General features: G+C 37.5%; 1 non-coding gene and 1 pseudogene across 1 annotated transcript; both read left to right on the forward strand.

Annotated features, from left to right (window-relative positions):
- The first annotated feature begins 4615 nt into the window (after nt 1-4615).
- Nucleotides 4616-4723, forward strand: LOC148548303 (small nucleolar RNA R71). Its single transcript, XR_015897625.1, has one exon. It is a non-coding gene; the product is annotated as a small nucleolar RNA R71 (small nucleolar RNA).
- A 3616-nt stretch (nt 4724-8339) lies between these two features.
- Nucleotides 8340-9311, forward strand: LOC148548304 (uncharacterized; annotated as a pseudogene).
- Nucleotides 9312-12579: the final 3268 nt, after the last annotated feature.

Here is a 12579-nt window from a genome sequence, read left to right on the forward strand (position 1 = left end):
AGTCGAGATTTGTAAAGGAGGACCAAATCCCCAAGTTGGAACTCTTTCCTCCTGATGTGCTGATCATGCACAGCCTTCATCTTCTCCTTGTATAGTCTTGAGTTCTCATAAGCTTCCAGGCGAAGGCTTTCCAATTCTTGCAGTTGCAATCTCCTTTCAACTCCGGCTTCCTCAATTCCCATTTACTGCCCAAAAGGCTTTGTGCTCTACTTCAACAGGGAGATGACAAGCTTTTCCATAAACTAAGCGGAAAGGACTCATCCCAATGGGTGTTTTGTATGCGGTTCTGTACGCCCAAAGTGCATCTTGTAGCCTGGTGCTCCAGTCTCTTCTATGAGGTTTGACTATCTTCTGCAAGATACGCTTTATCTCTCTGTTTAACACCTCGGCTTGCCCATTAGTCTGAGGGTGGTATGTTGTTGCAACCTTATGAATTATTCCATGCTTCTTCATTAATCCGGTTAGTCTCCTGTTACAAAAATGGGTGCCTTGATCGCTCACGATTGCTCGTGGTGATCCAAAGCGACAAATAATATGGTTTCTCACAAAGGAAACAACGGTGTTAGCATCATCAGTGCGGGTAGGAATTGCTTCCACCCATTTGGAAACGTAATTTACAGCTAACAATATATATAAATAACCATTAGAATTTGGAAATGGACCCATGAAGTCAATGCCCCAAACATAAAAAATTTCACAGAAAAGCATAATTTGTTGAGGCATCTCATCCCTCCTGGATATATTACCAAATTTTTGGCATGGGAAACAAGATCTACAAAATTCAGCAGCGTCTCTAAAAAGAGTAGGCCACCAGAATCCACAGACTAAGATTTTTCTAGCAGTTCTTTGAGGGCCAAAATGTCCTCCACTCTCAGATGAGTGACAGGCCTCTAAGATGGACTGGAATTCTGATTGAGGCACACACCGTCTAATTACCTGGTCAGCGCCACATCTCCATAAATATGGGTCATCCCATATATAATATTTAGACTCGCTTTTCAGCTTGTCTCTTTGATGCTTAGAAAAGTTTGGAGGAAAGGTGCGGCTAACTAGATAATTAGCTACAGGTGCATACAAAGGGACTATCTCAGATATTGCTTGCAGGTTATCAAATGGAAAATTATCAGCTATAGGAGTGGAGTCATTTGTGATATGCTCAAGGCGACTCAAGTGGTCTGCCACTAAATTCTGGTTACCACTCCTGTCCTTAATTTCCAAATCAAATTCTTGTAATAGCAGTATCCAACATATAAGCCTTGGTTTAGACTCCTTTTTAGCTAATAAATACTTTAGAGCTACGTGGTCTGAATACACTACTACTTTAGTACCAAGTAAATAGGCTCGGAATTTATCCAGAGCAAAAACAATAGCAAGAAGCTCTTTCTCAGTGGTAGTGTAATTAGACTGAGCGGCATCTAAAGTTTTAGACAGATAAGCAATAACAAAAGGATCCTTACCTTCACGCTGAGCCAGTGCTGCTCCTACGGCATAGTTGGAAGCATCACACATTATTTCAAATGGTTGGCTCCAGTCTGGTCCTCTCACAATTGGAGCTTGAGTCAGGGCGGTCTTCAGCTTATCAAACGCTTGTTTGCAATTTTCACTGAACTCGAACTCAATATCTTTCTGCAGTAGTCTGGATAAGAGAAGTGCTACCTTACTGAAGTCCTTAATGAATCTCCTGTAAAAACCTGCATGGCCAAGGAACGAACGAACTTCCCTCACAGAAAAGGGGTAAGGTAAACTAGAAATAACATCCACCTTTGCTGGATCTATAAAAATGCAAGTATTAGACACAACATGTCCTAGTACAATACCTTGTTTTACCATAAAGTGACATTTCTCAAAATTTAATACAAGGTTTGTACTGACACATCTATCTAATACTCTAGATAATCCATCTAAGCAAAGGCTAAAGGAATCGCCGTATACACTAAAATCATCCATAAAAACTTCCATACAGTACTCAATAAGATTAGAGAAAAGACTCATCATACACCTTTGGAAAGTAGCTGGTGCATTGCACAAGCCAAAGGGCATTCTCTTGTAAGCATAAGTCCCAAAAGGACACGTAAAAGTGGTCTTTTCCTGATCCTCAGGAGCTTTATGAATCTGGAAATAACCTGTGTAACCATCTAAAAAACAATAATATGATTTACCTAACAGGCGATCCAGCATTTGATCAATGAATGGAAGAGGATAGTAATCCTTACGGGTTGCTTGGTTGAGGCGTCTGTAGTCAATGCAGACCCTCCAGGCGTTCTGAACTTTGGTTGTCAGGAGCTCTCCATGCTCATTCTTCACTGCAATGACTCCAGACTTCTTTGGCACCACTTGTACTGGGGTCACCCATTCACTGTCTGAGATGGGATAGATGATATCTGCCTCCAGTAGTCTGGTCACTTCCTTCTTGACAACCTCTAAGATAGTGGGGTTCAGTCTTCTCTGGGGTTGACGGACAGGTCTTGCTCCTTCTTCTAAAAATATTCTGTGCTCACATACTTGAGGGTTAATGCCTACTATGTCTGCCAAACTCCAACCAATCGCCTTCTTGTGGCTCCTCAGCACACTAAGTAACTGCTCTTCTTGTTGAGAAGTAAGTTCCCTTGCAATGATAACTAGAAACCTCTGCCCGTCTTCAAGGTAAGCATATTTGAGGTGTGGAGGAAGGGGTTTTAATTCTAACTTCTGATCATGGTCAAGCTCTGGGTTGTCTGGAGCTAGTAACAATGGCAAAGCACTGTCATTGTCCTCTGAGAATGTCCCCACACTTGGACCTTGTCCTGTGTGCTTCTCTTCAAATTCCTCCTGATGGACTTCAGCCATGGTTTCATCTATAATGTCACACTTGAGGATAGAGTGATCCTCCGGAGGATGCGTCATAACTCCATTCAGATTGAAGATCACTATTCGACCATCTATTTCAAAAGAGTATGTTCCTGAAAAAGCATCTAATTTAAACTTTGAGGTCTTCAGGAATGGCCTTCCGAGTAGGATTGATGAAGGCTTGTCTGAGTCATTTTGGGGCATTTCCAAGATATAAAAATTAGTGGAAAATGTGAGTCCCTTAATGCCCACTAATACATCTTCAGCAACTCCAACCACTGTAATAATGCTTTTATCTGCCAACACAAAACGAGCTGCTGACCTTTTTAAGGGAGGGAGCCTCAAAATATCATATATATACAAAGCCATTATACTCACACATGCTCCTAAATCACACATGCAATCAGAAAAATACTACACCACCAATAGTACAATTAACCATACAAGGACCTGGGTCACTACACTTTTCAGGTAAACCACCCATTAAAGCAGATATGGAACTCCCTAAAGGAATAATTTCTAATTCATTAATTTTGTCTTTATGTATACATAAATCTTTTAGAAACTTTGCATACTTAGGTACCTGTTGAATAACATCAAATAGAGGAACAGTTACCTCAACCTTTTTGAATATCTCTATCATTTTTGGATCATGTTCCAGCTGCTTCCTGGGCTTCCTTGCAAGTTGTGGAAATGGAATAGGAGTGGTGTCTTCTGCAGTGTCTGCACCTTTTGATGCTTCCTCCTGTGGTTGAGCTTCTTCTTTTTCAGCTATGTCCTGTATGTCATCTTCCTCTTCAACATCTTCTATTTCCACTACCTCTTCAGCTGAGGCGTGTTCTGGTGGGCTTGGCTCCTCCTGGTTCCTCTCCTGCAATGTGGTTCCGGACCTTAGGGTGATGGCATTAATACCACCCTTGGGATTGGGTAATGGTTAAGAGGGAATTCCACTGGAGCTCAAAGGTTGGTTATTGGAGTTATTCATTGATCCAATCTGGGAGACAAGAGCTTGTAAAGTAGCGTTCAGACCATTTAGAGTGGCATTAATGTTATTTTCTATGGTCTGCTGTCTCCGATCAATAGATTGTAGTAAGTCATCATTAACAGAAGAAGAAGGATAGGTAATTTGAGAGGTCTGTTGTTGGGTATTCTATGGTCCTCGGGATTGCCTCAAGTGAGGTGCTCTGTAAGGCTGGTACTGGTTCTGCTACCTGTTGTTATTGTTATTCCACCTCTGATTTCCCTGATTATCTCTGCTTCCTCTGTTGTTATTGTCCCTCCAATTCTGGTTAGAATTGTCCTGCCATCCATGGTTGTAATTGCCACTTTGATTGTACCCTTGGTTGGGGCGGTCATAGAAGTTATGAGTAGCTGCCACGGTGTTGTCTTCCTGCTGGAGCTGCGGACATTCATCAGTATAGTGGCTATAATCAGTACAGATTCCGCAAACTCTCTGTGGGACTAACTATTAGTTTTGCTGTGGTGGAGAAGGTTGAGCTTGCTGAACTTGTTGTTGGTTCAATTACATCTGCTTCAGCAAGTTGGTCATTTCACAGATACTCTGAATTAAAGCAGCAGTCTCTCTGCTAGAGGATACTTCTGCAACGGCTTTTGCACGGCCTTGTTTCTGCCTGTGATTCCTAGTAGATTCAGCTAAGTCGCTGATCAATTGCCATGCCTCATCAGTGGTCTTGTACTTTTTCATAGACCCATTGCTAGCACTTTCTAATGTGGTCTTATCTTGGGGCCTCATGCCCTGTGTGACGTAGCCGAGTAACACTATCTTGTCAATCATATGGTGGGGGCAAGCTTCCAGAAGATTATTGAAGCGCTCCCAGTACTCATAGAGAGTTTCAGATTCATCCTGAACAATCATGGAAATATCCTTCCTTAGTTTATCAGTAACTTCAGCTGGAAATAACTTTTCCAAAAATTCTCTTTTAAGTGTATCCCAGTTGGATACAGTTGCAGCGGGTTGAGTGTAGTACCACTCTCTTGCCTTTCCCTCAAGAGAAAACGGGAAGGCTTTCAGCAAAATTGAAGTTTCATCTACACCATCACGCCTGACAGTAGAACAGGCTGCTTGAAAATCTCTCAGGTGTTTGATAGGCTCTTGAGCAGGTAAGCCATAAAACTTGGGCATCAAATTGAGCAGTGCGGTCTTTATTTCAAAGTCTGTAGCCACCGCTGGATGATGCGCTTGAAACGGTTGCATTGTAAAATCAGGGGCTCCAGCCTCCTGGATAGTAACTCTCCTAAGTGCTGCCATGTCACCTATACGTAAATCAATCGAATCAGTAGAACGGGGGCTGATTTCTTCCTCAAATGACGTTTCAGATCCGCCCTCAGAGAGGACTAACCGATGCCGAGCTTGCCTTATTCGTGAAATAGTTCTTTCAATCTCAGGATCGAATACTGGCAAGCTTGGATCAGGAAGTGAACGCGTCATCTAGCGAAAGAAACAAGCAGCTCATAGTAGCAAAATAAAATAAAATACAAATAAATAAAATCCAATCAATAACTTTAGCACTCTATTGAAACTCCCTGGCAACGGCGCCAAAAATTGATGGTGGCGGAAATTGGCGAGTTAAGAATTGTTATAAGATATGCGTTGCAAGTATAGTTCTCAACCAACCAGAAATCCGCTTATCAATTTAAAAGGGGTGTCACAGAAATTAAAATTAAAATACTGGGAGTATGAATCCCAAGTCGTCTCCCAACGAGTTGCAGGAAAGTGTGCTATTTTATTAATCATATGGTTTTCAAAAAGATTTGAGTTGAATGACAGGAAATTAAATCAGAGAATTAATGTAATTTAAATAAAAGCCTTGACTGGGAGTAGATTAGTTGGAAGCCCTATTCTTGTTGCAGTACTTTCAAGATTAATTAATAATTGGGGTTGTTCTGTTTAGTTATCCCTTACTAGGTAAGGGGAAAGTCAAACAAGTTGGAATGCTGTTTCTATTCACAAGTCCCAATCCGCTTACTTGGAAGGACTGGCGTTAGTGACTAGAGAGCAAACCAATAATAAACCCAATTACAATTTCTCCCTTGAGCACTCCAACTCAAGGGTTCCCTTCAATCAACTCTCCATCAAGTTAGGGAACTACTCGCTCATTGTGAATGTGGAATTCATAACATAGGAAAGGGAATTAAAGGAAGACATGATAAATAAGACTCAAAGGAATTAATTAAAAAAAAAATAACTCTTGTATTGATAAATTCTAAAATAATCCAACAGTAAGATTGAAATAAATTAAAGGACATGGAAGAGTAAAGCCAAGTAAAGAAAACGAACTAGAATGACGAAGTCTTGATGAGGTAATAACTCTTCTCAATATCCCAATGCAAAAAGCAATTAAAAATCCTAAGAACTATGAATGTGTAGAGAAAACCTAGAGGAGAGGAAAACTAGATCTGAAAAACTAAAACTATCTAGAATGAAAGTTGTTTCGGTTTCTGCATGTTCTCTGGCTCTAGTCTGCTTTTCTGGGCCGAAAACTGGGTCAAAATAGAGCCCGAAATCGTCCCCAGCGATTCTACAAATTATGCAGATCGCGCACGTCACGCGATCGCGTCATTCGTGCGGACGCGTCATTTGGCGTTTTGCTTTTCCACGCGGACGCGTCGTCCACGCCTCCGCGTCACTTATGCTATTCCAATCCGCGCGGTCGCGTGAGCCAAGTGGCCGCGTCACTACAATTTCCCCTCTTTCGCGCGATCGCGTGAGCCATGCGGCCGCGTCACTTCTCGCTGGTCATCTCCTTAATTTCTTGTGTTCCTTCCATTTTTGCAAGGTTCCTTTCCAATCTCCAACTCATCCGTGCCCTATAAAGCCTGAAACACTTAACACACAGATCACGGCATCGAATAGAATAAAGGAGAATTAAAATACATAATTAAAAGTCTCTAGGAAGCAAGTTTTCAATCGTGTAATGATTTTAGGAAGGAAATATAAATGCATGCTAATTATATGAATAAGTGGGTAAAGATCATGATAAAACCACACAATTAAACACATTATAAACCATAAAATAGTGGTTTATCAGTGACCATATTGAGAACCTCCGGTTCTCATTCCATACTTTGTTGTTGTTTTTCAGATGCAGGTCACAACCCACCTCGGTGAGTTGCTTGATGGTGACAGAGTGGGGGATCTTTATCATGTATTTAGAGTCTTTTGATTTATTTTTATTAGTACTCTCACTTTTGTATTTTATTTTGCTTTAGAGGCTTACTTTATGAGAGATATTCTGTATAAGCTGTTTTATTTTCAAAACTCCGTATGTCAGTAGTTAACTAGTCGACCTAAACTTCATGGGCTGTGGCTAGTATCTTATGATTATTATACTCATATATAACTACATATATCTTGTTATCTTACATAGTGGATCTTGTCTTTTACGCTCATAGCCTCGTGTGAACGTTCGCGCTTCTAATTCCGTATTTGAGCTTATTTTCTTCATTGGCCTTCTAGAATTATTATTCCTTCTATATATATTTATGTATAAGCCTTAGGATTATCGTAACCTTTAATTAACCTTTACTTTACGGCATGAAGTAAGGTTTAGAGTAATTAGGGTGTTACATTTTTCCTCTCTTATAAGGCCAGTTTTGTCTCATGTATAACATCTTTAGAATTTCTATCATCATGGATGCACTTAGTTGAGATTGACTCTTCACTAGAAGTTAAGTACTCCACCATTTCTAAATCAAGAGAACCTCCTCTCCCCACTTGCGTATCCACATTCTCTATGCTCCCATAAAAAATCTTCATCCATATCACCAACCTCTTTGCTCATATTATGCTTTGTATTCATCACTAGTGCTACAACATCATTATCTTCTTTTCTATTATGGCATTGAACATTTAAGCTTTCATATTTTTCATTTCCATGGCCTTTATCTTTAGAATAATGCTTTATAGCATTATTTTTCCATTATTATTCTCCAAATTTGTTTTCTTCACAAAAATATCATATTTCTCTTTATTCAGACTTTATTCTAAGAAAAATATTGATACGATGAGTCTAGTTAGAGTCAACCAAAATTTTGACAAAATTGAAGTAGTAAAATATTATTATGATAAGTATGAATGGATGGATGTCCATTTGTGACTTTCTTCACAATATTGGGCGGCCAACTTTCTCAAGATTGAAGGAATCAATCTTCAAGATAAATGCAAATAAATGAACTTTGAAAAAGTAAGGCTTAGTATGTGTAGAAATAGAGGTTTAAACCTCTGACAACACACACGATCAATAATAACAAATATTCTCTCTCTTTATACTGAATACTTCTCTCTCTCTTTATATACATTATATATAATATTAGTAATATATATATATATATATATATAATTATTGTTATTGAGCTAATTATATTAATATTAGAGTTTTCTATTTATACATCTTTATTTTATATTTGGTATATCTTTTATTTATTTTACAACACGTTATCAGCACGAGACTCTGATCAAATTTTTAGGAAGACTCAGGTAACAAATTTTCATTTTGTCGAAGCTCTCTTATCTTGAATTCAATGATCTTGATATATCTAGAAATAATTGTTTATCATGGATACTAGATGCTGAAATCCATCTTGATTCAATGGATCTTGGAGATACCATTAAGGCTGAAAATAATGCATCCCAGAAGGATAAAGCCAAAGCCATGATTTTTCTTCGTCGTCATCTTGACGAAGGATTGAAAAATGAATATCTCACATTAAAAGATCCTGCAGATCTTTGGAAAGACCTTGAAGAAAGGTATAATCATAAAAAAATGGTGATACTTCCTCAAGCCCGATATGAGTGGAGGCACTTGCGTCTGCATGATTTTAAATCCATAAATGAATATAATTCTGCAATGTTTTGAATCACCTCACGAATGAAATTATGTGGGAAAAAGATAAATGATCATGATATATTGCAGAAAACTTTCTCAACCTTCCATGCCTCGAATGTGCTCCTGCAACAGCAGTATCGAGAAAAAAGGTTTAAAAAATATTCTGAGTTAATTTCTTGCCTTCTTGTTGCTGAACACAACAATGAATTACTCTTAAAGAATCATGAAGCACGCCCAACTGGCGCCGCCCCATTTCCCGAAGTAAATGCCGCAAATTACCCCAGAAGAGGTAAATGGCAAGGTTTTAATAACAAGAAAAATTATGGAAGGAAAATGAATTATATTCAAAAGAGAGGATATCACCAGAAGTGGGATAAAGAAAGAAATTCTGGACAAAATAAATCAACAGAAGATAAGTGTTTTCGTTGTAGTGAAAAGGGCCATTGGTCACGTACCTGTTGTACCCCAAGGCAGCTAGTCGATCTTTACCAGGCATCTTTGAAAAATGATGACAAAGAAAAGGAAACAAATTTTGTTTCAAATGAAGCTGAAAATTTCACCACTCATTATGATGTATCTGATTTCTTTGAGGACCCTGAAGGAAATATTGGTCATTTGATCAATGATGGAATAGTTTAATATGTGAAATTGTTAAGTATCCATGTAAATAAATAATGTAAAGAACTTATTGTTAAGTTTTATTTTCTGTATATTTAAGTTTCAAATATGATGTATTTAAAACTCGGTTTGCGGATTGTCATTTTGATGAATCAAAATTTTCAACATTAGGGGGAGAGAATAAGCTTCCTGAAAAGGAACTTAATTGGAATGCATCATCCTTGATGCATTTAGATCCTCGATCAGGGCAATGTGAACCAGAAGTTCAAAAGATTATACATTTGCAAAGAATAGCAAATGAATTGCTTGATGCATTTTCCGATACAAAGAGGATAACCAAATCTTATATACCAGCGAAAAATGCCCTAATTCGAATTGATGTCCCAGTAGGACAAGTAGCCACTGAAGCAAATTTACGCCAGAAGCGTGGCAGGCCTGTCAGTTCCGAAGACAAAAATTCTCGAAAAAGAAAAGAGGTAAATACGATTCCTGTTGAAAAAGACATAGTAAAGACACCTGCAGTTGTCCAAAATTCTGATATAGTTTTAACGACAGAAGACGTTCAGGTACCTAAAAATTGTGAAAATGACGAGATCTCGATAAATTATGTCTTTACAGGAGAGAAATGGGACCGAAATAAGACAATTATCAATGAAATATTTGCATATAATGGGTCATTAAATATCATGCATGAAATTAAGGATCTTGAGCCAAGATCAGTCGAAGAATGTCGACAAAGGAATCATTGACCAAAATGGAAAGAAGCCATGAAGGCTGAATTAGACTCACTTGCAAAACGTGAAGTCTTTGGACCTGTAGTCCGTACACCAGAAGATGTAAAACTTGTTGGATACTGATGGGTATTTGTGAGAAAATGAAATGAGAAAAATGAAGTTGTGCGCTACAAAGCCCGACTTGTGGCACAAGGTTTTTCACAAAGGCCCGGTATAGATTATAAAGAAACATATTCCCCTGTAGTGGATGCAATAACATTGCGTTATTTGGTTAGTTTATCTGCATATCATAAACTGCATATGCATTTAATGGATGTGGTAACAGCCTATTTATACGGCTCATTAGATCGGGATATCTATATGAAAGTCCCTGAAGGACTAAAGATATCTAAACCATCCAATGAATATTCATAGGGGTTATACTCAGTCAAATTGCAAAGATCTTTATATGGTCTAAAGCAATCTGGACGAATGTAGTATAATCGTCTTACTGAGTATCTGGCCATAAATGAATTCAAGAATGATGATATCTGTCCATGTGTTTTCATAAAGAAATCTGCATCTGGATTCATTATAATTGATGTGTACGTTGATGATTTAAATATAATTGGGACTCCTGAAGAGATTCCAACAATTATAAAAACTCTAAAAGAAGAGTTTGAGATGAAAGATCTTGTAAAGACTAAGTTTTTTCTCGGTTTGCAGATCGAGCATATAAAAAGTGGGATCTTTATTCATCAAACAACATACACAGAAAAGATCTTGAAGAGATTTTATATGGATAAGTCACATCTATTAAGTACCCCAATGATCGTAAGATCTTTGGATGTGGAGAAGGATCAATTCCGTCCTAAAGAAGAAAATGAAGATATCCTTGGTCCTGAAGTACCATATCTTAGTGCCATTGGAGCACTAATGTATCTTGCTAATAATACACGACCTAATATATCATTTGCTGTGAATTTACTAGTAAGATATAGTTCCTCTCCAACCAGAAGACATTGGAGTGGAATCAAACAAATCTTTTGATATCTTCATGGAACGGTTGATATGGGGTTGTTTTATCCATATGGATCCAAGTCACAACTAGTTGGCTATGCAGATGCTGGATACTTGTCTGATCCACATAAAGGGAGATCTCAAACAAGATACTTGTTCACATATGGTGGAATGGCTATATCTTGGAGGTCCACGAAACAGACAATTGCTGCAACATCTTCTAATCATGCGGAAATACTAGCGATTCATGAAGCAAGTCGCGAGTGTTTTTGGCTCAAGAGTTTGATCCAATATATTCTGTCATCATGTGGACTGATTGATCATAAGATAGCTCCAACTATCCTGTTTGAAGATAATACAACATGCATTGCTCAACTTAAAGGCGGATACATCAAAGGTGATAGAACAAAGCATATTTCTCCCAAATTCTTCTTCACTCAAGATCTTCAAAATCAAGGGACAATTGATGTCCAACAGATCCGCTCAAGTGATAATCTGGCAGATTTATTTACAAAGTCACTCCCAAAATCCTCCTTTGAAAGATTGGTACATGAGATTGGGATGCGCCGATTTCGAGACATCAAATGATGTCGACAAGAGGGGGAGACTGTACTCTTTTTTCCTTGGTCAGGTTTTTTTCCATTGGGTTTTTCTTGACAAGGTTTTTAATGAGGCAGTCCCATTACAAAGGATATTGTACTCTTTTTCCTTCACTAAAGTTTTTTTTTCCACTGGGTTTTTCTTTAGTAAGGTTTTAATGAGGCATATTCCTAAATGGCCATCCAAGGGAGAGTATTGTGATAAGTATGAATGGATGGATGTCCATTTAATATATTGTGACTTTCTTCACAATATTGTGGGCGGCCAACTTTTTCAAGATTGAAGGAATCAATCTTCAAGACAGATGCAAATAAATGAACTTTGAAAAAGTAAGACTTAGTATGTGTATAAATAGAGGTTTAAACATCTGACAACACATACAATCAATAATAACAAATATCCTCTCTCTTTATACTGAATACTTCTCTCTCTTTATATACATTATATATAATATTAGTAATATATATATGAATTATTGTTATTAAACTAATTATATTAATATTAGAGTCTTTTATTTACACATCTTTATTTTATATTTGGTATATTTTTTATTTATTTTACAACAAATATCATTTTTTAATAACTTAGTATTAACTTTTACATGATATATATGGATAGATTTTAATACTAAATATACAACTCTTAAGTCTTAAGAACTGTAAGTTTGAAATTCATAATTAATTAGTCCAAAATTATACATAAATAACTCACGAACACATCTTTTTCTTTAATTTGTGGACTCAAATTCATGAAACCGAGGGAAGAATTTTTAATACTTATTTAAAGCAATTTTATATTTACACAGAGAACATGCATTACATACATATACATGTGTAATTTTGTTACACAAAGCTAGCTAAATAAAACAATATATTAAGGAATAAGAGAAATGCTATAATAATTGACTTGTTATCCAAAATATTATTGTGAGAATGTTTTGTTTTTCATTTAATTCT

This window comes from Arachis ipaensis, chromosome B8 (genome assembly GCF_059453495.1).
Source record: "Arachis ipaensis isolate K30076 ecotype BB chromosome B8, ASM5945349v1, whole genome shotgun sequence".
Classification (NCBI taxonomy): domain Eukaryota; kingdom Viridiplantae; phylum Streptophyta; class Magnoliopsida; order Fabales; family Fabaceae; genus Arachis; species Arachis ipaensis.